The following is a 26232-nucleotide window of genomic DNA, read 5'->3' on the forward strand; positions in this document are numbered from 1 at the left end:
TTATCCTGGAGGTAATATGGAACTACTGGAGACTATTCAATAGGAGAATGATACAATTGCACCTGCATTTTAAGAAAACAACTTTGGCAGCTATCTGGAGGATGTATTGGAACAGGAAGAGACTTGAGACAGAGAGACCAATTAGGAGGCTACTGCAATACTCTAGAGGAAAATTAATGAACTACTGTGGTGGCTGTGTGCATAGAGAGAAAGGGATGTATCCAAGAAATGTTGTGGAGATAGAAATGACATGATTTGGTACCTAGATGATTATACATGTATGGGGTAAGAGATAGTAAAGAGTCAAACATAATTTTAAGTTTCTGAACCTGGGAGTGGAAAAGGATGATGTCCTCAACATAAAAGTGGTAGGTGGATGAAGAGCCAAGATGGTAGAGTAGCAAGAAGTTCAACAGAACTCTTCCTCACAATTCTTCTGTAAAGATCTATAAAACTCACCAGACTGACTCCTGACAGAAAAATCCAGTTTAAAAAAAAAAAACACAGCATCTCAGTTTACTAGTTCAGGTCAGTATCAGGAATTAGATGGAGAAGTCTATAGATACAATGGGGTCAGGGAATAGCCAGGCGTTTCTGTGTGGAACATTCTAGTGCAAGAACTAGTCTGGGAACATGAACAGAGAAAGAAGAGGACCAATGGCAACCCAGAGGGGTCTGGCTTGTGGAAAGAGAAGGAATAAATACCAACTGGGAGCTGTCATTTGCTACCCAATTCCAGGTCACAGATCAAAAATGAACTGAAGAAGGTGCCTGTCTCCAAGAGTGGCAGCCCAGGGCAAAGAGTGGTCATATATTTTAGGCTATATATTAAGAAGGAAGAAATTTAGAAGCAAAGAATAGCTGGGTGGCTCTGACCCCGAGAATATAGCAGTGTCTCAGTTCTATTTCTAGCCCAGTCTGAAGTCTGAAAAAGAATAACAAAGGCAGGAATCCTACTGTAAGTAGGGAGACCTATAGTTCTGTCATTCTGAACCAACCAAGCTGTCCAATTGGCTAAAGTCCAGCTACAGTATATTGGAATGTTAAACAACGGCAAGTCCACAGAAGTGCTGTTCATACCCAGACCCAGTTCAAGAAGTTGCAGAGATCAGGCCAGGTGGTTAGTGGTTAGTGATTGGCTTTGCCCAGGATTACACTACCTTCTAACTATGGAAAACCTGTAGGTTTCCAGCCTGAGTTGTCCCTGAGGGCCTGGAATAACATAATAAACATTCAAAACCCCAAGAAAGCAGTGGCTGAACCCAAGAGGTTACAAGCTCAGCAAAATTTTCCCCCAAAGTGTACAGATTCTAATCCTAACATAAAGTCTAAAGTAAAAAATTAGGCTGGAAAAATCAGCAACAATAAAGGTTCTCACCAAAAAGAGATATGATGATAACAGTGTCATTTAAGACACAAATCTGGAAGAGAATGATTCATAAACCTCTACAAACTAAGTCTCGAGAATAAAACACAGTTTGTACATAAATTCAACTAGAATTCTTGGAAAAGCTTAATAAAGCACTGTCTAAAGTATTTAAAATTTTAAAAATAAATAAAAGTTCTAGTGGGGAAAAAGAAAAAAGAAATGAGAGTCATAAAATAAATAATTGGAAAGAAAATAAACAGTTTAGTACAAAATCTTCAGTAAGTAACAAACTCTGAAAATTAGAATGAATTAAATAGGTTAATAACAACATGAAGCAACAAGACATAAGAATGAACTATAGAGGAAAATGTAAAGTATTTCATACTAAAAACAACTGATCTTGAAAACAGATTGGGGTGGAATGAGTTTTAGATTATTAGACTATTTTAAAATCCTTACAAGAGGCATTGAAAGAGGGAGAGGAAGATAGGGAGAAGGAGGAGAAAAAAGAAGGAAGGAGGGGAAGAAGAATGAGGAGAAGGGAGATAGGGGTTTTTTTTTGGGGGGGGGACAGCGACAGAGACAGATCCTGGACATCATATTTTAAGAAATCTTCATAATAATCATATTTTAAAATTAAATGAGTTCTGTCACATCTGAATGAGGTTGGTAGCAGGTCTAAGCCTGAGTATAGAAATAATCCTAACATAGTTTTTGGTGGGACAACAATATATAAATATTTTACAAAAGTCTTACTTCAATATCAGTCATACTATGGAAGTAATCCTTATTCCTGAGAGGTTGTGTCACTAATACAAAAGTTCTATCTGGTATGACTAGGTTGGAAAGACTTATTTTGAATAGAGTATAGCTGTGGCAACAGGTTGTCTCTGCTGCCTAAGGATTGATCTACTAAAATATGGTCCTGGTAATAGATGTTAACTGAGAAGCAGACAGGCTAAAATGATTAAATTAAGTGTTGATAGTATCAAGGGTAAACAGGACTAATATTATGTTCCTAGAACAGTTGTGATTTTTTTTTAGAAAACAAGATAGACATATGAATTCAGAACTGTAAAGCTGTTCATATTCATTGACCTAGATATTTCATTACTAAGCTTAGGCACTAAGGGCATTATTGAGAGGGTAAAAAACTATGTATGCATAAAAAAATGTATGGATACTTTGTTATAACAAAATAACTGGAAATAACACAAATGCAATGAATGGGAGAAATGGACAAAGAGATTGTGATATTTAAATGTAATGTATTTTATTAGAAATGACAGATGGGGGCAGCTGGGTAGCTCAGTGGATTGAGAGCTGTAAACCTTAAAATTTCTTAGACTTATGAATGTTGGAAATTTCCCCATTGGGGAATTTCATACTTGAAAAATTTCCTACTGATAGTAAGAACTCTATTGGAATGTGAAAACCCTTGGCATGGGAGGGTCCTTCTCCTCCCTACTTAAGACTACTTTAGGACAGAAACCTTTTGCTAAACAATGGAAAGGGCTTTGACCTATGCTTAAGCATAGAACAGGAAGTTCTTTGAGTCATGATTGATTTTAGAATTGATACAATAGAGATACTTGGAATGACAGAACCAGGTCTTGGAACTTACAATCTCCACCCTACTCAGAGAAACAGGATTTAGGAAGGGCTGCAGCAAAGATCAGGATTTAATTATTTGAGAATATGACCTTTAACAGACATGTGCAAAGGGGCAGACCTCTGGGCGGTCCTGGGTTAAGCTAGAGCCACCATTGGCACAGGGGAGACATGGACAGTGATTGGTAGATGTGAGAACTGAGGGGGAGGGAACTTGGATGGTTTCCTTAAAGATAGTGGGGTCTGAGGAGAGAGGTGGGAGGTTTTGCTCTGAGTGAGGTGGCTCTGAAGGAGGACTGAGGAGGTTGCTCTGTTGAAGGACCAGGAGAGAAGGCTGGCTCTGAAGGAGGAGAATTCTCTGGAAACATTTCTTGAAAGGAGGCTCTCTTGAAGGTGGAGCCTGAGGTTGGCATGAGAAGCCTTACCTAGAGAGATCTTGGGTGAGTGATAAAACCAACTGACTGATTTATTCATTCTTATTCCTTTCTTACTTTCTCTCTTTTTCTATTGATTAATCAGTGTATTATAAATTAAATTTCTCTATAAAACCCAGTTGGCTTGGGCATATTCATAAATTGGGAATATATTCCCTGGCGACCATCTTATATTTATATAAAACCAAGACACAGTAGAAAACATATTTCAGCAGTCATAATTGATATATATATATTTCCCTTGTTCCCAAACATTTTAATTATCACAGAGCCAGACCTAGACACTGGAAGTCCTAGGTTCAAATCTGGCCTCAGACACTTCCCAGCTGTGTGACCCTGGACAAGTCACTTGACCCCCATTGCCTAGCCTTACCTTACCACTCTTCTGCCTTGGAACCAATACACAGTATTGACTCCAAGATGGAAGGTAATGGTTTAAAAGAAAAAGAAAAAAAAGAAAGAAATGACAGATATTGGAAACAAAGAAAATACAGGAATTATATCAAGAGATTAAGAGAGAAGAAAAGAGAATAGGAACAATACATACCATGATTACATAAAAAAAAGCTATAAAATCAAGAGGAAAAAAGTATCCAAGTAAAACAAACCCAAAGGGAACTCAAAAGCAGAGGATGTTTATAAGAACAAACATATAATTTACATATTTAAAACAAATTATAAAAAATGTAGAGTTTGTGGATTTGCACATAATTTTTATTCATTATTTAGTTAAATTTTTGTTGTTTGTAGTGGTGATTACTAAATAGTTTTAATATTCAATAAACATTAATAAAGTATTAATATTAATAAACTTATCAATAATTATTTATTATTTATTAATAATTAATAAATATTTTTGAAAGTTTTAAAAATGTTTTAGAAAATTAAAGAACATTGTCTTAGAATTAGAGTTGGGGGAAGGGCAGAATAGAAATAGAAAGAATCCACTGACTGCCTCCTGAAAGATACTCCAAAATGAGAAGTCTCAAAATAGTATAGCCCAAATCCAAAGAAATCTAAGAAAAGATAATGCAAGCAGCTAGAAAGAAAGAATTCAAGTACCAAAGAGCCACAGTCAAGATTATACAAAATATAGAAGCTACCACTATAAAGTAGCAGAAAAATTGTAATATAATATTCCAGAAGGTCAATGATACATATTTAAGATATATATATATATACATATATATATATATACACACATATGTATTTATGAATAAAGTACCTAGCACAACTTTGTATTATTTTATAGGTGGGGGGAGAAAATGGAGCTTTAATAAAATGTGGGACTTCCAAGCATAGTTGGTGAAAAGAATAAAAACTTTGAAATACAAACAGTAATAAAGAGAAAAATCAATAGAAAGGCACAAATGATCAATTATAAGGGACTAAACAAAGATAAATTGTTTACATTGTAATATGGGGATATGATACATAGGTCTCTTTAGAATCCTAACATTATTAGGAGTCAGAGAGGCAAAAAAAATGACAAAAAGCCTGGGAGTGATTTTGCTATGTTTTATTACTTTAAAAGAAAAATGGAAAGGGACTGGAGTCAAACTCTAGGAGAGAAAGGAAGAGATGTGAAAATTATCTCACATCTTAATGATGTATAAGAAGACTACCCAAAATAGAAAGATATGGTGGGGGAAAGGGACAGTACTTGAATCTCACTCTCATGAGAACTAGTCAAAGGAGGGGGAAACATACATGCAGTTGAATACAGAAATATATTTCACTCAACAAAGAAATAAGAGGGAATTAAGAAAAAGTAGAGGGAGGAATAAGAGAGAGGGTAAAATTAAAGGAGAGATATATCACAAAAAATACAAATGCTAAGAAACTTGGATTTGGGAGAAATGTTTAAAAGAAAAGAAAAGTAAGAACCTGTTATTGGGCTTTTGGGTGAGGAAAGGAGAAAAGGAACAGGGAAGAAGAATCAGATTGCACCAGACCTAGAATGCACTCCTTTCTCACAATTCTCACTTTCTTTATAAAGATGGGGTGAGAAATGAAGATAAGGAAAAATGTAAAAGAATAGGATGGAGGGAAATAAACTTAATTAATGGGCATAATATCTGTGATGTACAAACAAAAACAATGGCCAGAGCAAGACGATGCAAAGATTAGGGTAAAAGTAATTTTTATGAAACTTGTCAAAAAGGCAGGTGGTGATTGATGCATAGTGTTATATGAATTACTTAGAATGAGCAACAATTTAGATATTGTTTCATTACTTTTCTATTTGTTCACAATATTGCTATGTCCTACTATATGGTCAATTTTTATAATGTATGTAGTGCAGAGAAATATATATGTACATGTGTGTATATTCTTTTGCTATTCCATTTTTGGAGATATCATAATATTTTTAACGCTAGTTTTTCCAGCAATTTATTACATCCCCTAGTTTCCCTTTTGTATATCTTTCTGTTAAACTTAAGCAAAACTGATTGAGGAATATCAAAGTTTCCTTTCACTATAATGTTCTGCCTCTGTCTTCATGAAATTCAGATGTTTTCCTTTTTGAATTTATATAAGACATTTGGAGCTTTGCTATAATATATTTATTACTGACATTCTTTTGTTTATGATTCCTTTCAATAAAATATAGTTTCCTCATTATTCCTTTCTACTTTTTAAATGTTTTTGTTTTATAAGATGGAATTATTGTTAACTCTTTTTTATTCATTGTAAATTCCTCCCCATATACTCAAATCCTAGATTTTTTGGCATGTCTGTTTTTAAAATGTTATTTGTAAGCAAAAGGTTGGAGGGTTTTGCTTTCTTATTCAACCTATCATTTTTTTTATTGAATTGGTTAATGCATCCACTTTTAAAGTTATGGTAAGGTTCATATTTTCCTTCATCTGACTCATATTGAGATTTTTTTCAAACTAGAATTTTCTCCCTTTCTTTTGTTATTAATATAGTATTGTGATCCTTCACTTGTTTTAAGCATTTTTTTTCTTCAGGCTATACTGTTCCCACTGACTCTCTTTCCCTCATTCTTTATCTCCTCTTGTTTGTTTTCTCTTGGCCTTTGAAGTTTTATTTATTGGTTCCTGTTTTCTCATTCTTTTATCTGGCTAGATAATTTTCTTCCCTCCCTCTCTTTTTCTTGGTTCAATAGATGTTCATTCTTCTTTCCTTCAGTTACTCATTATTTTTAAATTTTAATTTTTGTATTCCTTTCCAACAAATATTTCTCTTACTCTCTTTATTATATATCCTCTTTCTAATGTAGAACCTCATTTTCTGATTCATGACCCATAGAATTATCTGCTTTCTCTTTTCTCTGTATTCCCCATCTAATCAAAGCTAAGATATCCATTCTAAGCCCTCTAGGTGCTTTCTGCTGCTCTATTGTAGGACTTGTCCCATGGAGCTCCTTGTCCCATTACACATTGTTCCCAGAACAGTGCCAATTATTACAAGTGCCAGAGAGGACACTGCTCCATTATATGTCCCATCCCTGTTGTCCCTGATTATCTAGCCCACCATGATTTGTGGCCTCCCCTGATTAGCTTTCCCTTCCTCCCACATTTATCTCAAAATTTTCCTTTCATGGCCATGTTCTCCTATTTCTCCAGGTACTAGTTGCCACCAGAGATTCTAAGTCCTTTGCCCTTCAATACAGAAAGGGTAGACTTTTCAGGGGCCAGATCCTTTTTAGACACATTCTAATGTATAAGGTTTCTATTTTCCTTCATGAATCATCTCTCCTCACCCATAAGAGTACTGATCCCTGGAATACCTGCTCCTACCACCAAAGTAAGACCTTTTTCTTTTCTCCTCTTATCAATCTCTCCATCCTCCTTCACTCTCCTAAAGATTCTTCTCTTTCTGAGACCACAAAAGTCACTTTCTCCTCACTGGTAGCCCTTTATTTGATCCTGGCAAATCAAATACTTCTCTTGATCCTCCTACTCCACTCCTTTTCAAAGTACCTTCCTATGGTGTAATGTTGTGGGGGGAAGAAGGTGCACCCCTTTGGGTTCAGGAAGTATGCCTTTTGTAAGAATGAAAGACTCCAAAACTTAGCTTAAAAACAAAAGAGAAATTTATTAATTTATGAAGTAATATTGAGAATGGCCAGGAGGAGAGCAAGGTGGAACAGCAAGATGGGGAGCAGTTCTTTTGGAGGACAGCATGAATGGAAAAGCTGTTCCCCTATGAGGACAGCATGGATGGAAAAGCTGTCCTCCAGATGACATCAGTTCTGGGGATTTTATACTCTTTTCAACAGATGCTATGTCATGGTGTGGACTTAGAGTGTTAGTCACTCAGGCATTTGGTGGGGTGGGGTGGTCATCTGACTGGGGCCTGCCTGGAGGCATAAATATTCCATAACAAACATATATCTTGAGATGTAGCCTGATAGGATTGAGGTGTAGCCTGGAGCTGTATTTCTCTGTTCCTCTTAAATCTAGAGGACGATCAAAGGAGGACAATCATCTCAGGACCCTAGAGGGGCCATTGGATGTTTTTAGGCTCAGAGTCATGAGGATGTAAGGGAACAAGGGAGTTTCCCTGATAATAGTTTGCCTGAGTTACTGAGGGTAAAATGTCCATGTCATCTCCCCCCTCTCCAAATATGTAAGGGAAAAGGGGCAAAAGTCTCAGTATTTTGTGACTTCTTTAGAGCTGAGAATGGGCATATAGTTGTCCTTGCATATCATTAGGAGAGAGAGATATTGACTGTAGGCAACTGTCCAGGGCTTCAGGCTAGGATGGTTGCAGAAGTTGCCTTAGCATCTGTGTGACTCCCATGAGTGCTTTTACCCTAGAAGCAACTAGAGAGATGACAAGGTTACAAATACAAGGTCCACACATCTCACAGGGGAGTAGCCAAAACTGGAGTGGTTGCAAATATCCTTAAAGCCTCAGGTCTTAGGTATACCTCAGAGGCATTGAGACTTTGGGCTAGAGGCCTGGGGTTCTCTCCACTTTGGGGGTGCTTCATATAAACCCAACAGTCATAGGGACCTACTTTTACTACTGCTTTCCCAAGTTCAATCAGAGAATTATATGTCCAGTGACTGCTTCCCCTGATTGGCAGACAGGTCACAAGGGGAGAATCAGTCCCTAAGGCAGAAGTGTAGAAACCAAGACTGGGGCAAAAAGTAGAGAAACAGATTAAACAGAGAAAATTAGTACAATAGAAATTGATATTAAGCATTTGCATTTGGGTATCTTAGCCAACAGGCTCCATCTTCAGAAATCATCTTCTGACAAGAATATATCCCTTTAGAAAATTGGATTCCTGAGTTGTTTGAAGAGTTGGTATGTGATGTTTCTGTTAAAGAATTTCCTTTTGCAAAGTACACGTTAACTATAACATCTATAAACACTTGAGTAACAATATTTTACAGATGAATTTCTTTACTCCAGATTCTGGAGAAAATTCAAGAAAGCTTTGAACTGTATTTCCAAGCTCAAGATCCAAACTTCAACTGTGGTAAATTAAGGCTACAAATACAAGCCATCAATTAATAAACTCCACCTACTTCTCAAAGTATGTTCCCTAACAATTTGAGAATTTTCAATTATTAACCTAATGGGTTGTTTGGGGAAATGAAAACTTTAATTTTACAATTTGCATTAGGTGCTGATTATAGGAATTTGTCACAAAGGAAAAGCAGACAGGGAAAATATTTCCTCATGTCACAAAGGACACAGTGAGTGGCTTCATGTACAAACCAAGGCTGTCACTGGCTCATGCCATTATTGTTTCACTCAAGTCTAGATGGTCAGAAGAGGTCCATTCCCAGGTGACCCCAGAATATGCCTCTGTAACCAACCCAGGATGTTCTCTGTCCTTTGTGTACTTTGTCACCATTAGATCCCAGAAGCCTTCTTTTTCCTTAAAGGACAAGTCTCACCCATTACAGCTCAGAGAAATTCTACTTATCAGCAGTCCAGAAACAAATTTCCATACCCTCAAACAAGCTTTTCTGACCGTTTGCCCTCTCTAAGGATCCCTTAAAGCCTAAGAGTCTACATTATAGCAATCATTCTTACATATTTTGGCAATAATTAATTTATCACAATTTAGTCACAAAATCTGAGCAGGAATGTTGCATTCATTAACTCTACAGTAAATAAAAATTGGGGCTAGATCAAATCCTGGCCTTAGGCCATGTGATGGAACTAAGACAAGATCAGTCAGGAATCGCCTCTAAGGAATTTTCAGAGAAATTCCAGAATTATTTGTGATTTTCCACATACATCAATTCTAAAAATTATCCCTAAGTTAAAGACCCAATTATGAGAACAGAACATCTATCTCTTTCATCTTCTCTCTCTCAAACAAACATTCCATTGGTATCACTTCAATTGCTAATTGGTAACCCAAAAGAATTCTGATTTAAAGGATTACATCATTGAACCATCTTTAGCATAGGGCTCATCCATTATAAATTTCAGTTTATAGAACAAATTGGTAAACTGAGGTAACCACTGAGTATTGAACAAAATCTATGGTACAGTCCGGTTTATAAGAAGTTTTTGTTTACATCCACACATACTTGAAATACATATTTTAGCAGCAATTCACATAACATTTCAAAAAACATTTTTCAGAAAGCATTTAGCATTACAGGATCTATTTTAAATTTAGAGATTTGAAACCTTTTAAAGACTGTAAACCTTAAAGCAAGCCTTTTGACAAGCAGGCTGATTACCTATTTTCAAGACCAAGAAGTTAAATGTAATAATAAAGTTAGTCCAATTTTAAAACGCTGGGTGAAAACCATTGAGATGAAAACCATTTGATAATTTTAAACAAAAACCCATTTTTTGGAAAGTTTAAACACTTAAACCCATTTTTTTCTTTAAACCTCTTATGATGGAAAGATAGATAAGGATGGAACACAGTCTTCTTGAGCCTATACTGCAAAGAAAACCCTCTTTTACAAAACTGATCAATGGCTCTTCTATACTGTCTGTCTGACAACATTAAAATTAGGATGTTATTTTCTAAATCCACATAAATACGTGATCACAATTTTGAAATAAAATTCCAATAAATAACTCTAATAGACAGATTTAAGCATTACTTCCTTTTGGCTAGCAGACAAGGAAAGGAGATTTATCAGGTCTTCTTACCTATCCCTGTTTACCTCAAAACAGAAGATAATTAATAGTTTGTTCTACAAGTTGAAAAAAACCTTAGTTTTAAAAGTGTAAGACATTTAAAAATCCAATTGTCACTTGGTGTTGGAATTTAGGGTATCAAAAGCCAATTTCCTCATTTTTTTACCTTGATGTTGCTCAGCTATGCAAAATGAGAAAAACAAAAACAAACAAAAAAAAAAACCCAACTGAATTTTCACTCAGGCTGAAAAAGAAATTTTTTTCAATTGTAAGTAGAGGATGGCATTACAATTTTGGGGTGCCATGGATAGGCCATGCCTCTTGCTTATCAAAGGTGTAACATGACCAGTCAATATTACAAAAAGAAATTAAGTTACTTTTTCTTCAAGCTGTTTAGAAACAATTTTTCCCAGTTTTTAAATATACACCCCAAAGGGGAATCTCGAGGTATGCTCTGTCTCTGTCCCATGTAGATGCGAAATGGTCAATTCCACACTGGAGGGTCAACAACTGTGTGTCCACAGAGGTTGCCAGACAAAGAGCACTCAGTTTAACATTGAGGTGAGACTTCCCACACACCAGAACATTTTCCAATATCAGAAAGGGAAGCTGATAGACCCCAAATCCAGCAGCCAGACTGATATCTGGGGCTGATGGGAGAGAGCACGAAAGAGGTCCCACAAAGATATCACCCAAAAGAAGGGGGTTTCAGGAGTCAAAGAAAAGGCTCCTGAGAAGCAGTGTCCTTGTGGATGATATGGGGTATAGGAATTGCTTTCAGGAGAGCCAGAAATGTTGGGAGCCAAAATATTGTGGGGTGTAGATGTGTACCCCTGGGGTTTGGGAAGGATACCTTTTGCAAGAATGCAACACTCCAATTTAGCTTAAAAGTAAAGAGTGATTTATTAGTAATGTTGCATTTTGGTCAAGCAAGACAGCGACCAGAATGCTTCAGTTCTGGGGTTTTTATATTCAATGAAGACTTGACTCTAGGGCAAGGGGCTGGGGAGGAGTTTTCCCTGAAGGCATGGGGGTGGTTCCCATGATTTGGATCAATGGGACAATCAAAGGAGGATAATCCTCTCAAGGTCAGATGTTTTGGGTTGGGAGTCAGAGGGTGTAAGGGATAATTTGTCTGAGATAGTTTGTCTGAGTTTCTGGGGGTACAATGGTCATGACAGTGATATAGCTGTCTTCCACTCCTACAAACTTTGATTAACCTGTAGGTAGACTGTCACTAGGTTCTGTCTATAATGCTCCATCTGCCTTTTCCCTTTTACCTCTCTCACATATCCTCCTTTTATCCTTGTTTCACTGAACACAGCATGTAATAACTGCCCTGTTTCACTGAACTTAATTACAGTCTTCTAAATGAAATCTAATAAAAGTACCTGAAATGATGAGAGAGAGAGAGAGAGAGAGAGAGAGAGAGAGAGAGAGAGAGAGAGAGAGAGAGAGAGAGAGAGAGAGAGAGAGAGAGAGAGAAATAAGTGTCTTCCTGGTCTCTCTGTTATCACTCTGTTCTGTTGGCTGTTGCTATCCAAGTCAATTGCATTTATTTGTGTTTAATGTTGTTTGGATTGTTAGAAAAGCAAATAATCTCTTCAGTTCTGGTTTTCCTTCTAAAAGTGTTGTGCCTCTTTGTTATTGAAATTATTCTTTTTCACATATGATTAAGATAAGGTTTGCATAGTAAGTACCCTGGACTGGATCCTGAGCTCCATTGTTATTTAGGACAAATTATTGCATTCCCTACTGTTATTGATATTAGGCACAAAATACTCTCCTGTTCAAATGTTCTTTCCTTTGTATTTGAAGGATGTTATCTAGAGGGCTTGCAGAATTTGTTGTTTCTGAATTGAATTGTCAAATTTAAGTACTATGTATCTTGACTTTGGCAGTCTTAGTATTTTTTTTCTTCTAAGGTGATTTGTGAATTTTTTCATTGATATTTCATTTTCTATATTCAGAAGTTCTGGACAGATCTCTCCTATAATTTCCCCCATTATGTTATTAAGAATTTTTATTCTGTCACGTTCTTCTGAGAGATTCTATGATCTTTAGAATATCTATAGATCTAGTCTTTGAGATCAATGTTTTGCTTACATTTTAAGCATATTCTCTTTTAGCATTACTATTTTTTGCTTTTCTTCTTCTAGATTGTCCTTTACTTCTGTGTACTTGCATTTCCAATAAATTGTTCTCTCTTTTGTTTCTTTGCGAAGCTCATCTTTACATATACCAGTTTTTCTATACTGCCTATCATTTTTGCTCTGTTGCAGAACCAGTCACCAAAACACCAGATTGTATCTGCTTGTGACAACAATATTATTAGAATACTGTAAGAGGAGATTTTAACACAGAGTGGAAATGGAACACTGCAAGAAGCAAGAGTGACAGCAAAGGGCACTTGTAATGTTGGGAATGGAAGCTGCTGGGAAATTTACCAAAGGATGAGAATTCAATTTTGAACCCTGACCTGAAAAGAGGTCCCTTTGGCATGGGCATTGTACCCCCAGAAACTCAGGCAAACTATTATCAGTGAAACTCCCTTGCTCCCTTCCATCCTCATGACTCTGAGCCTAAAAACACCCAATGACCCCCCAAACCCCAGGGTCCTGAGATGACTGTCTACCTTTGATCATCCTCTAGATTTAAGATGGACAGAAAGATGCACCTCAAGGCCATATCTCTATCCTATCAGACATCTGTTTGTTCCCTAAAACTAAGGAATCTTTATGTCCCCAGGCAGACCCCAGTAAGATCACCCCACCTCATGCCTGGGTGACTAACACTCTGTTGTAGAAAGTATAAAATCCCCAGAACTGATGTTGTCTGGGGGAACAGCCTTTCCATTCATGCTGTCCTCCCAAGGAACTGCTCCCTATCTTGCTGTTCCACCTTGCTATCCTCCTGGCCATTCTCAACATTACCTTCTAAATTAATAAATTTCCCTTTTTGTTTTTGAGCTAACTTTTGGAGTCTTGTATTCTTGAAAAAGGTATCCTTCCCTAACCCCAGGGTATACACCTGAACCCCCATAACACCTTTCCTATCTCTGGATTGATAACCCTTCATATCCTGAAGATTTAGAATCAAATCCATTGCCCATTTAGACTATAAATTATTCATTATTTCTCTTCTATCACAAGACCTTGTGGACTGACTGGGTTGTCAGCCACCTGAGAGAATTTTGCCCTGGAGGGTGGGCTAAGTTGGTCCCGAAGAAAGATTCCCTACAAACAGTTGATGATTCTTTAACATTAGATTAGGGTAGCCCACATAGAAGATCAAGAAGAGAGAGAAAGTTTACAAACTGGTCCTTTCAGCTGATGGCCTAAGCCAGGAATGACCCTTCATCATCATCTGTGTTTTAACTTGAGGAACTCCTGTTTTACCTCTTCCCTAATTGTATAATAGCTATCCTATCTCCCACCCCCACCCCCAAAATACTGTTTATTTATATGGTAACAGTTAGATCTTTAAACAAGGGGGAAAAAGGTTAGTGGGTGGAGGTTGGTCTGGGAGGAAGATCTCTAAGAGAATTTAGCAAAACCAGTCCTGATTGATCTGCCATTGGTCTTCCTCCAGCAAGGGATTTTATCAGAGTGAGACTCCCAGAAAGATTAGGTTTTGCAAAACTTCCTAATCACCAGTTATCCTCCATTCCTCTGGTGTGCCCAAATCTGGTAAAGTCCTCTGCTTAACTATTCCATCATCATATATGACAGGGGACAGAGGGTAGCCATCAGCTCTCTGCCCAGACAGGGAGGGAAAAGCCTTGGGGGGGGGGGTAGTTCACCAGCACAACTAACCTTAAACCATCATCCCAGGGGTTCTCCTCATTTCCTTTTTAATATCCGAGAAACACAAAACTAGTGTGATCAATCTAAGTTTTATTAGGAGATTTAAAAGATTTACTTACCTCTACAATAGCATCTTTTAATAGCATGCAGCAGATTTGTCTGTGCTCAGGCTATGTTCTTATATCTTTTTATATGCTTTTGAATGAAACTGATTAAAGTGGGAGTGGACTGAAATGGGCAGCATATGGTCAAAGTAGCAGGATGTGTGAAAATTCAACCAAGGCATAGTTGGCTGCCAGCCACATACTGTTTTTAACTTAGCAAGAATATCTATGTATTTCTTGTCCCTAATTGCAACCATGATCCATTTAACCCAGTGTAGCATAAATTCTTCTTTCATTATTCTTCTAGACTACTCAAAAACAGTTATAATTCCATATTCTTTTCAAATTCTACAAGATCTGCTGTCTCATTAAATATTGGATGATTTTTTCAATATTTATTCATAGATGTTTAAACTTCTTTACTAGAGCTGGAAGTCATATTTCTTTTCTATTGTTACTGTTCTTCATATTGATTTATCTGTTTATTTTTGAGGTTCTTGAATTTCCCTCTTCCTGAAGTCTTTGTTCATTTTAATCCCCCTTAATTTCTCTACCACTCACTTTTCGACTCTCTTCTTTCTGATTGTGGGGGCTTTCCATGAGTACTGGATCTCAGTGTCTCAGCCTGTTTCTGTCTTGAACAATTCATTGTTTCACCAGTTTAGGTTTCTTTCCTAGCTCACTATTGAATGGTTAGAATTCACTCCTACTAGATACTAAGTTCTTTTTTTTTCATTTACATTAATTCATTTAGTCAATTTAGAATATTATTCCTTGGTTACAAGAATCATATTATTTCCCTCCCTGTACTCCCCCCACCCAAGCAAGTTAACTGAGTATTACTTGTGTCTTTCATCAAAACTTATTTCCACTTTGTTGCTGTTTGCATTAGGATGTTCATTTAGAGTCTACATCCCCAAACATATCCCCTTGACCCATGTATTCAAGCAGTTGTTTTCCTTCTGTGTTTCTACTCCCACAGATTTTCCTCTGAATGTGGATTGGGTTTTTTTTTCTCCTAGATCCCTCCAAGTTGTTCAGGATCACTGCATTGCCATAAAAGGAAAAGTCCCTTACATTTGATTTTACCACAGAGTATCAGTCTCTGTGTACAATGTTCTCCTGGTTCTGCTCCTTTCACTCTGCATCACTTCCTGGAGGTTGTTCCAGTCTGCATGGAATTCTTCCACTTTACTATTCCTTTTAGCACAATAGTATTCCATCACCAACATATACCACAATTTGTTCAGCCATTCCCCAATTAAAGGGCATCCCCACATTTTCCAATTTTTTCCACCACAAAGAGCGCAGCTATGAATATTCTTGTAAAAGTCTTTTTCCTTACTATCTCTTTGGAGTACAAACTCAGCAGTGCTATGGCTGGATCAAAGGTCAGGCAGTCTTTTAGTTCCCTTTGGGAATAGTTCCAAATTGCCCTCCAGAATTGTTGGATCAATTCACAACTCCACTAGCAATGCATTAATGTCCCAATTTTGCCTCATCCCCTCCAGCATTCATTACTTTCCTTTGCTTAGTTAATGTTAGTCAATCTGCTAGGTGCAAGGTGGTACCTCAGAGTTGTTTTGATTTGCATCTCTCTGATTATCAGAGATTTAGAATACTTTTTTCATGTGCTTATTAATAGTTTTGACTTCTTTAACTGAAAATTGCCTATTCATGCCCTTTGCCCCTTTATTAATTGGAGAATGGCTTGATTTTTTGTACAATTGGTTTATCTCTTTATAAATTTGAGTAATTAGACCTTTGTCAGAGGTTTTTGTAATGAAGATTGTTTCCCAATTGGTTGCTTCCCTTCTAATTTTGATTGCATTGATTTTGTTTGTACAAAAGCTTTTTAATTTAATGTAATCAAAATTATTGATTTTACATTTTATGATTTTTTCTAGTTCCTACATGGTTTGAAAGTCTTTCCTTTCCCAAAGATGTGACATGTATACTATTCTGTGCTCACCTAAAATGCTTATAGTTTCCTTCTTTATATTTAGGTCATTCACCCATTCTGAGTTTATCTTGGTGTTGGGTGTGAGATGTTGATCCAAACCTGATTTTTCCCATACTATCTTCCAATTTTCCTAGCAGTGTGTGTGTGTATAAATATAATTTTAACTTATTGAGTCTCTTAAAAAAGTTTTATTTTTCTTTTCTTCATCTTTCTTAATAGCCCTTTGATGATTCTCTTGAATTCTGTGTTTGGGCATCAAATTTTTTGTTCAGGTCTGGTCTTTTCTTTACAAATGCTTGCAATTCTTCTATTTTGTGAAATGACCATACTTCTCTCTGTAAAAATATAGTCAGTTTTGCTGGGTAGTTGATTTTTTTTGTTGTTGTAGACCTAGTTCCCTTGCTTTCTGGAATTCCATGCCTTTCGGTCCTTCAGTGTAGATGCATCTAGATCCTGTGTTATCCTCACTGTGGTTCTATGGTATCTGAATGACTTTTTCTTAGCTGCTTGTAGTATGTTTTCGTTGGTCTGATAGTTCTAGAATTTGACTATAACATTTGTAGGTGTTGTCAGTTGGGGATTAAGTACAGGAGGTGGTCTGTGGATTCTTTCAATCTCCACCTTTCCCTCTTGTTCTAGAATTTCAGGGCTGTGTTCTTGGATCATTTCCTGTAATATGATGTCTAGGCTTTTCCTTTTGTCATGGTCTTCTGGTAGACCAACTATTCCTAAGTTGTCTCTCCTGGAACAGTTTTCTAAATCTTCCATTTTGTGAATGAGGTGCTTCATATTTTCCTCATTTTTTTCATTTTTTGATTTTGTTTTATAGTGTCCTGCTGCCTTGTGAAGTAGCTTGTTTCTAGTGGTTGTATTCTGGATTTTAAAGATTGGATTTCATCCCTGACTTTTTGGTCATCCTTCTCCTGGTCTGATTTTCTTTTGAGGTCATCTTTCATCTTCTTTGCCTCATCTTTTATCTCCCTTATCTCATTTTCAAGTTGGTTAATTTTGGCTTTCAAGACACTATTTTCTTATTTTAGTTCAAGTGCCTCTGTTTCCAGATGACTTATCTTACTTTTTAAGTTCTTTTTCCAGTTGTCTTCAAGCCTCTCTTAATTGTGTTTTGAATTGTATTTTGAGTTATTCCAGAGCCTGTGTCCAATTTACTGGGTATTCTGTTTTTTGGCTTGGTGTTCCCTAATCCTTCTCTGTTCCATTTGCTCTTTGTTCTTTGCCTGTATAGAAGCTGGCAATTGAAATCTCTTGTTTCTTTTTCTGTTGTTTGCTCATATTTACACTTTCTTTACTCCGAGCAGTTTTCTGTGCTCTTGTTCCTCCCATTTTTTTGTGTGGTTTTGGGCTTTTATTTCAGCCTTCACCCTTGTACCTTTGTCAGAAAATCTTTTAGCACAGCCCCTATGTTCAACTTGGCCTCCCCTGTGCTCAGCGCAGGATTCTCCCATGGAACCACCCTGAGAGGTCATTTCCTAGCAGTCTTTAGATCCCAAGGACCCTGGTGTGCCCCCCCCCCCAGACAGAGACATTCCTCATTCACTCGCTATCCCAGCTTGGAGCTTCAGCTGGTGATTTGCCTCTTGGAGGTGGCTTTGGACTTGGACCTTGGCTTTGACTTGAGACCTTGACTCTTGGACTGCTCCTGGATCTTCTCCTTTGGGTGAGTGAGTAGCTGGCCTTCCCTTCCTCGCTTCTGGAGAGATTAGTTCTGGAGAGGCCTCTTTCTGCTGAAGGAGGCTGTGTTGGTGGAACCTTTACATAAGACAGCACTGAGTCCTCTGGCTGAGGGTTGTAAAAAATAGACTTGAATACAGGACTTCAATCTCCAGAATTCCTTGCTCCACTTCCCCAGAATGCTTTGTAATATCACTAAATTCTCACCTGGGCTGAGAGTGAGATGAGGTATTTAAACCTGGTTGTGAATAGGCTCGGCCTCCTTTGGACTTCCATTTTGAAGCAGACATGGCTCTTTTCATAATGTAGGTGAGGTCGTCTAGGCCCCTGGGCCTAGACACGTGCTTTCTTATCCTGTATTTTCTTTAATCCTTAATCTTCAATAAACCTCATAAAAATATAATACTCCTTGCAGAGAGAAACTAATTTCTTCCTGCCTCAGTCTCCCCTAAATGTCAATTTTTACAGTGGAAGGGTTGTTGGAGCTTGAGCTTCCCTGCCCTCTAAAGGCTTTGATGGGATTAAGTCCAGCTGGTTTTAGCTGGATGCACCCTGAAGCCAAAGCGAAGGGGGGCCATATGGAGTGTCTTCACTGCTGCAACTAGGCTGCCCACTCTGTGCTCTGTGCTTCTTCTTTAATTGCTTCCCTACCACCTGTGTTCGACACTCTGAGCCTGGCACAGCTTTGCCCAAAAGATACTCCCTCCACACCAGCACCTTTTCCCACCCAGAAGTTCCAGCTCCTGCTTAGGGCTTAGGGCTTAGGGCTCTAGGTTGGGAAGGGGTCCCGGGACCTTCCTTCTTCCTTCGCCTTAAACCTGAGTGTTCTTGAATTCTGGATTTTGGGGATGTACCTTTTTAATTGAGTCCATCAGGAGTGTTCCTTGGTTCTGTCTTGTTGTTAGATTTGATTTTCAGTCCCCTAGGAGTGTTTAGTTTGTAATTGGTAAGGAAGGGTTTTCAGACGTCTGAACTTTCACTGCCTCTAGGCTGCCATCTGGACTCTGCCTCTAGATGCTATGTTCTTTAATTGTTTCATAGTTCCCACTTCCTCTTTCCCATTACTTCCCCCATATTGTCTTGTCCTGGTGTTCTGTTATACTCCTATTCCTTAGTTCTTTGGTCCAGTCCTAGCAGTTTGGAACATTGTAGCACTATTACTACAGAATTGTATGACCTGGCACTGACTACCAGTGTTGTAGGGTCGTTGTTTTGGATCTAGTATATGCTAGAATTATGGGATTATTGGTTCCAGTGCCACAGTTAAGAGTTTTGCAGTCCTGGTGCTACAGGGTTGTGTTCCCTAGCTGACTTTTGCTCCTTATGGGCTATGGGCACTGGGATATTTGTTGTAGGAAAATTTCTATAGCTTGGAACCATGGTATCCTTTGGCACCAAAAATGGGGTAGAGGGTCCACCATGTTTGGAGGTAAGTTTTGTTGTAAACCTGTGTTGTGTTCTTGGGTCTACTAGTGTAGCTGCTCTGCAAATAATGTGGGAGATGGAGGAGGAATGCTGTCTGATCTGTTGATTGGTTTGGGTTTTGCTTTGTTCACCTTCTTTTGGATTCTAGATGTCCAATATCATGGAGGCAGTTGAAATTTCTTCATCTTTCATTCATGAATTCTGTTTTGGAATGGTTTGCTTGAGAAGTCTTAGAAATCAGAAAAACAAAACAAAACAAAACAACTTTCTATTCCTCTGTCTTGATGTTCACATTACCCAGCAGTCTTTTTTATTTTTTTCAAGCAATGAACACTTATTTGATATTATTATTCTCATTATTCTGATCTCTGAACTCATAGGAGAGGGAAAAACAAAATCCTTATAATAAATATGTATAATTGAACAAGATCAGTTGTTATATTGTCTATGTTGGGGAGGGCTTTTAATAGATTCTTTGTTTATTTTTCCCAAACATGTTAATAAAACCTTCATGCAAATGATTAGAAATGACTTATCCAAAATTGCTCCATTTAGTACAGTTTAAAGGATTACCTTTCAAGAAAATAGTCTATTTTCCCCTTCCTTGATCTATTATTGGTCTGAGGATGAGGAAACCTGGACACCTTACATAGAAGTAAGCCTTTATAGAATAAGATTAAGGGAGGAGGGAGAAGGAGCATAGATGGGGGAGGAGCAGAGAGGGAATTCTGGGATTACTAGGCTTTATTTGGTGGTTTTTCTGGACAGTGGCTACAGGGATAGTTTTGATGATGAAAACTTCCTTCTCACAAGGCTTGAAAGTCAAGAGGGGAAGTATGGGTTGTAATTAGCAACAAGATTAGAAGTCTTCAATCTAAGATATTTTCCGAGTTCTAGCTGTTATCTTATATCAATTCAAGATTAGTCAGAGAATTGTGTCTGAAATTCATATGATACAGATCTAAGGTGATCCCTGCTTGGGACTAGGCAAAGTTAACTTTAAAAAAATTTGTGATTTTCTGAACTCTTTGGATGAGGGTAGTAAGATTAAGAGATCTGCTAAGTGGCCACAGAAAGCTATCTTCAGATTAAAAATTTGTGAACTCTTTGTTCTCTTCACTTTTAGCAATTATTTAGTATCCCAGAGTTGTTGTTAGAATCAAATGTGATAATATTTGTAAAGTACTTAGGACAGTTCCGGAAACATAATAAGGCACTTAAGTCCTTCCTGAATTTCTGCCTTCCTGCCTTCTTTACCATGTCATTTATCTTGATTCCTCCTTGCCTTCCAAATTTAGATTTGGGGAACTATGGCCAATCAACTAGTGCTATATGACTAGGAGGTAGAACTAAGATTGCATTTTGATATTTTATTATTAAAAATATATTTTAATAACAAATTTTACATGGGTTTTCTAAATTTATACAATTTAAATTTTCTTTCTCCCTGTTTCCCTTCCTCCCTGTGGAGCTGACTAATAATTCAATCTGGGTTATATGTGTATTATAGATTGCAATTTGAGACAAGCCTCATTGCCTGCCTTAAGATTAGGAGGGCATAGAGAATGGTATTTGGAATTATAGTCTTACTTTGCTCTCATCCTTTCGCACCTGGATTGGAATCTCAGCCCTTCTACTGAATGAACATAGGCAATTTGGGGCTTCAATTTCTTCCTTTAAAATATAAATGAAAGGTTAGGTGGCTTAGTGGAGTGAGAGTCAGGCTTAGAGATAGGAGGTCCTAGGTTTCAATCTGGTCTCAGACACTTCTCGGCTAGGCGACCCTGGACAAATCATTTAACCCTTACCACTCTTCTGCCTTGGAACCAATACACAGTATTGAGTTTAAGATGGAAAGTAAGTATTTAAAAAAATAAAATATAATTGAAAGGGGAGGTGGGAAGTCAAAATTATATGCCTATATGTTAGGGATGGGAAGGATTCCTATTCTAGTTCAATTTTTGGCAGGGTGATGTAACCATTTATTTCCTTTAAAGTTTGAGATTCTGTGATTAGACTCAATTCAAGCATTTATTAAATAGTTATAAGGTGCTAGATACTTTGCGAACTGTTAGGAATACAAAGCCAAAACGATGATGTCTTTGTCCACAAGAAGCTTAAATTCCATTCTAAGAATGGGGAAGAAGGGAAAAGTACTTAAACATAGGAACACAAAATAAGCAAGTAACCTCTAAAGCCACTGTCTAGACTCTCACCAAATTTGATTTTGGGAACTGACCTGAGAACATCAGTTTTTCTCTTTGGCTCATTATATTCATGCATTTAATTTTGTAGTTTCAGTTGTATCTGAGATTTTTGTATCTCATTTGGAGTTTTCTTGGCAAGAATGCTGAAGTGGTTTGCTATTTTCTTCCCTGACTCATTTTACAGATGAAGAAACCAAGGCAAATGAGGTTAAGTGACTTGCTCAGGGTAACAAAGCTAGTGTCTGAGGTCATATTTGAACTCAGGAAGATAATTCTTCTCACTCTAGGACTTCTATCTACCTTTCCACTTAATTATAAATTGAAAGTTTATAATCATGAAATATAGCATGATTATATATAGTTCTTATCTGTTTCTCTTAATTGACATAAAATGGAGATCCCAGCTCCCATAAAAACAATAATGATGACAAATCTCAACTGCATATGGTATAGCTTTAATTTAATCCTAAAGCATGAAGTCAATTAGTGCAGTAGGTGAAGTGTTAGATCTGGAGTCAGGAAGGCTTGAGTCACATACAGCCTTAGACACTTGATAAATGATCCTGGGCAAGTCACTTTAAAACAAAGAAATAAACAAAAAAAAACCCTCTGTTTGCCTCAGTTTCCCCAATTAGAAAATGGTTATAATAATAGCACTTACCTTCCAGGATTGTGAGGATCTAATGAGATAATATTTATAAGGGGAGGGGCTGGGGAAAGAGGGGGCTTATCATAGTTCCTGACACATAGTAGGCACTCTATAAATACTTATTCCTTCTTTCTCCTTCCTCAGAAAATGCAGAGTATTCACAGGAGTTCATAAGGAGATACAGAAAATACGTAAAGCATCCAAATACTCACAAGCCCACAAAGACCTTGAAAGAAACTATTTAATAGAAGTTCTGAACAAGCAGCATTCCTTTCCCATCAGACTTGTACTGTACACATCATTCAGTGGAATAAGAAGTTGGAATGGGGTCATAAGGTCCAGTTTCATTACTTCCTTCCCCAAATCACAGATATCCTTCAATTTTATTGCAGTTGTAGGGGACCACGTGGATAATCTTCATCTTTCTCTGAGAAGCAAGCCTGCTTAGGAAAGCCCCTCCTCTCTTTCTTGAATATCCTTGAACTCTCAAACTTAGAAATTACTTTTACTTGTAAAGCAACCCCAAAGCCTCATGTGCTGCCCAAGAAATCTGCTTTCTCTGGCTTGACGGCTAATTTGTGAGTTCATGCTGCTAAGGGAAATCATGGAATTACTTCTTCTACAACAGAAATTGGAGCCTAGCAACATTGTTGATTAACTACCCTCTTTAGTGGTGTGGCTCTGGACTTGTCTAATTTATCTACAATGTTTAATAACAACATATAAGGTAATCCTGTTTGCTGACATGTCTTGGGGAGGGGCAGTTGACTCTCTAGGATCTCTCCTCTTTAGCCTTAGAGCTCTTATAACTCAAACTGCTCTAAGGCAGTTATTGCCACTCCTTCAAACCCTAGAACAAAGATTTGATCTGTTTTATTCTAGTTTGCCTCTGAATAAAGAAAATGCAAAATGAATTAGTGGCTAATGACTAATTCTCATTTATCTCTATCAGTCAGTGCAAAGAAGGCAGCATCTATAGCAAGAGTCTGTACTTCAATGGAATTATCTTAGGGTAGAAGATGTTCTAGTTCCCATAATCCAATCAGTAGCTATCTCCTTACCAACAAGATGCTCATAGGCACCCCACATTCTCATTAGTAAGAGTTATTATCCTAATTTCCAAGAACTGAACAAAATTGATAGTAGTATTTAAATAAATTTGATTTTCTTTGTAATCCTATGAATTTTACTATATTAAAAAAAAAAAAAACTACCTCACAGTTTTTGTAAGGAATAGAGGATTTTATAAAGCAATTCAAATTTTTTAAAATACCATTAAAATCATGATTTTACCACATGATTTCACTTCCTCAGGATAGAAGCTTACATCTCTCCTAAAGGTTTTGGTTTCAGAGTCTATTTTAGTGGAAGAGAGAAAGAAAAGATAACAAATTCTCTATGAAATAGGGGAATGAGTATAGAATATCTCTGCTTCTCATTTTTCTATTTCAAATTATATTTCTTTTCTGGGAATCTTTCTCTCTCAGGCTACTGACCATTTCCTGTTCTTCCTGGTTATCCCATTTAAAAAAAAATCAGGATATGGCATACATAAAAAAAGAAAAACAATCTTCTGTAGGGAAGAAGCAATGGGCGTGTATATTGGGCCTTACCCAGCAAGAAGTATAGTATCATCAGTGAAAAGGAAAGAAATCTTCACACTGATGGAAATGTTGTCCTCAGACATTTCATACCAGAATTGTTGTCAGCACTTCTACTCCTCCATGAATCCCCAAGATGCTATTGTGTTAAGTGTTTTCTGGTTGTACAACCTTGTGCCCTGGGAATAATGTGAGAGACATGAAAACCATAAGAGAAAAGGGAAGGGTAGAGGAGTCACAAAGATGATTTTATTAGTGGGGAATGACAAAGAATAGATACATATTTTAAGTACATATTGGGCTAAACCATTTCTAATGGCCTCTGCAACTCTTTGATTCTGTGCACACAGGGAAAATAATGCTGAATTGGGCACTGGAGAAGATAGAGGTGATGGTTAAGAGGTTCTTGTTGTTGTTGTTATTGTTTTGTAGGAGATCAGATGATTATAAGGGAATAATAATAAAAGATTAGGAGTGGGGAAAGGAAGAGAACCAGGAATGGTAGACTTCTGTTGAAATGGGGTTAACAAACTTACACAAGGTCTCCTTTCCCTCCCGTCCCCTAGACCAAAGATAAAGATGTGAATATCCATTAACAAGACTGGATCTACTCCCTTGGAGCACCATCTCTTCCACCAAAAAACAATGAAAATGGAGGAGGTGACATTCAATTGCCTGGACCCTAAGCTAAGCCAATTGAAGGACACCTTGGGATATTTTTCTTTACTTGCTTAGAACACTTCTTTGTTGGATGAAAATCAAGCTCCTGACTATGCCCAAAGTGCGCTAAAAGACTGGCTGCCCTTCCATCCAGCCATACCACTGCTGGGTTTATACCCCAAAAAGATAATAAAGAAAAATACTTGTACAAAAATATTTATAGCCATTCTCTTTGTGGTGGCAAAAAAATTGGAAAATGAGGGGATACCCTTCAATTGGGGAATGGCTGAACAAATTTTGGTATCTGTTAGTGATGAATACTATTGTGCTAAAAGGAATAATGAACTGGAGGAATTCCATGTGACCTGGAACAACCTCCAGGAATTGATGCAGAATTAAAGGAGCAGAACCAGGAGAACATTACACACAGAGACGGATACACTGTGGTACAATTGAATGTAAGGGATTTCTCCATTAGTGGCAATGCAATGATCCAGGACAATTCTGAGGGACTTATGAGAAAGAATGCTATCCACATCTAGAGAAAGAACTGTGGGAATAGAAATACAGAAGAAAAACAACTGCTTGATCACATGGTTTGAAGGGGACATGATTGAGAATGTAGACTCTAAACAATCACTCTAATGTAAATACTAATAATATGGAAATAGGTCTTGATCAATGACACATGTAAAACCCCGTGGAATTACTCATTGGCTACAGGAGTGGGGTGGGAGGTGAGGAGGAAAAGAACATGATTCATGTAACTATGGAAAAATATTCTAAATTAATTAAATAAATAAACTTAAAAAAAAAAAAGAAAGAAAATCAAGCTCCTGACTTTGGTCATGTTATAGTGTTGGGAAAAGTGTTTGTTGGAGAAAAGGCTATTGGATAACCGTGATTTGTGGCCCCTTCCTTTAATGCATATGGCCAACAGTATAACTATTGTGTAAATGACCTATATGGGCCTACTTTCTTTGTCATGTTTGAAAAAAAGTATATCTATTCCTACTTTATCATCTTGTACAAGCTTCACAGGGACCCAATTCACTTGGACTTTTGATTGAGGGAGAAATATCATGTATTAGCTACTCATACTCTTCTACACATATATCTGATAAATTACCTTGAATTTTTAGCCTTCTTAGGCTGTATAAAACTGTTAATTTTTAGGCCATTCCTCATTTGAACACTTCACCTAACTTGCTCTTCCCTATCCTCCCTGCCTTATGTGACCTTGCTCCAAATACTTATTAATCGTTCCATCTTTGGACATTATGCATTTCTCTTTTTTTGAAAATTTTATTTAATTAGTCAATTTAGATTCCTTGGTTTCAACCAATTTAACCAATTCATCCAATTCAACCAATTTCAACCAAATTCCAACCAATTCCTTGGTTACAAGAATCATATACTTTACCTCCTCTCCCTCAACCCTTCCCATAGCTGACACTCAATTCCACTGTGTTTTACATGTGTCCTTGAACAGAACCTATTTCCATGTTGCTGATGTTTGCACTAGGATGATCATTTAGAGTCTACATCCTCAACCATATCTCCCTCGACCCATGTAATCAAGCAGTTGTTTTTCTCCTGTGTTTCTACTCCCATAG

The 26232-nt window shown here is 37.3% G+C and overlaps 1 long non-coding RNA gene across 1 annotated transcript in view; it reads left to right on the top strand.

Annotated features, from left to right (window-relative positions):
- LOC130453641 (uncharacterized) overlaps positions 1-23269 on the top strand; it is a 40209-nt gene extending 16940 nt beyond the window's left edge. The window contains exon 2 of the long non-coding RNA XR_008911086.1: positions 22500-23269. This is a non-coding gene — a long non-coding RNA (uncharacterized LOC130453641). The remainder of the gene's footprint in view (positions 1-22499) is intronic.
- The last annotated feature ends 2963 nt before the right edge of the window (positions 23270-26232 follow it).

The sequence above is a fragment of the Monodelphis domestica genome, chromosome 4, assembly GCF_027887165.1.
Source record: "Monodelphis domestica isolate mMonDom1 chromosome 4, mMonDom1.pri, whole genome shotgun sequence".
Classification (NCBI taxonomy): domain Eukaryota; kingdom Metazoa; phylum Chordata; class Mammalia; order Didelphimorphia; family Didelphidae; genus Monodelphis; species Monodelphis domestica.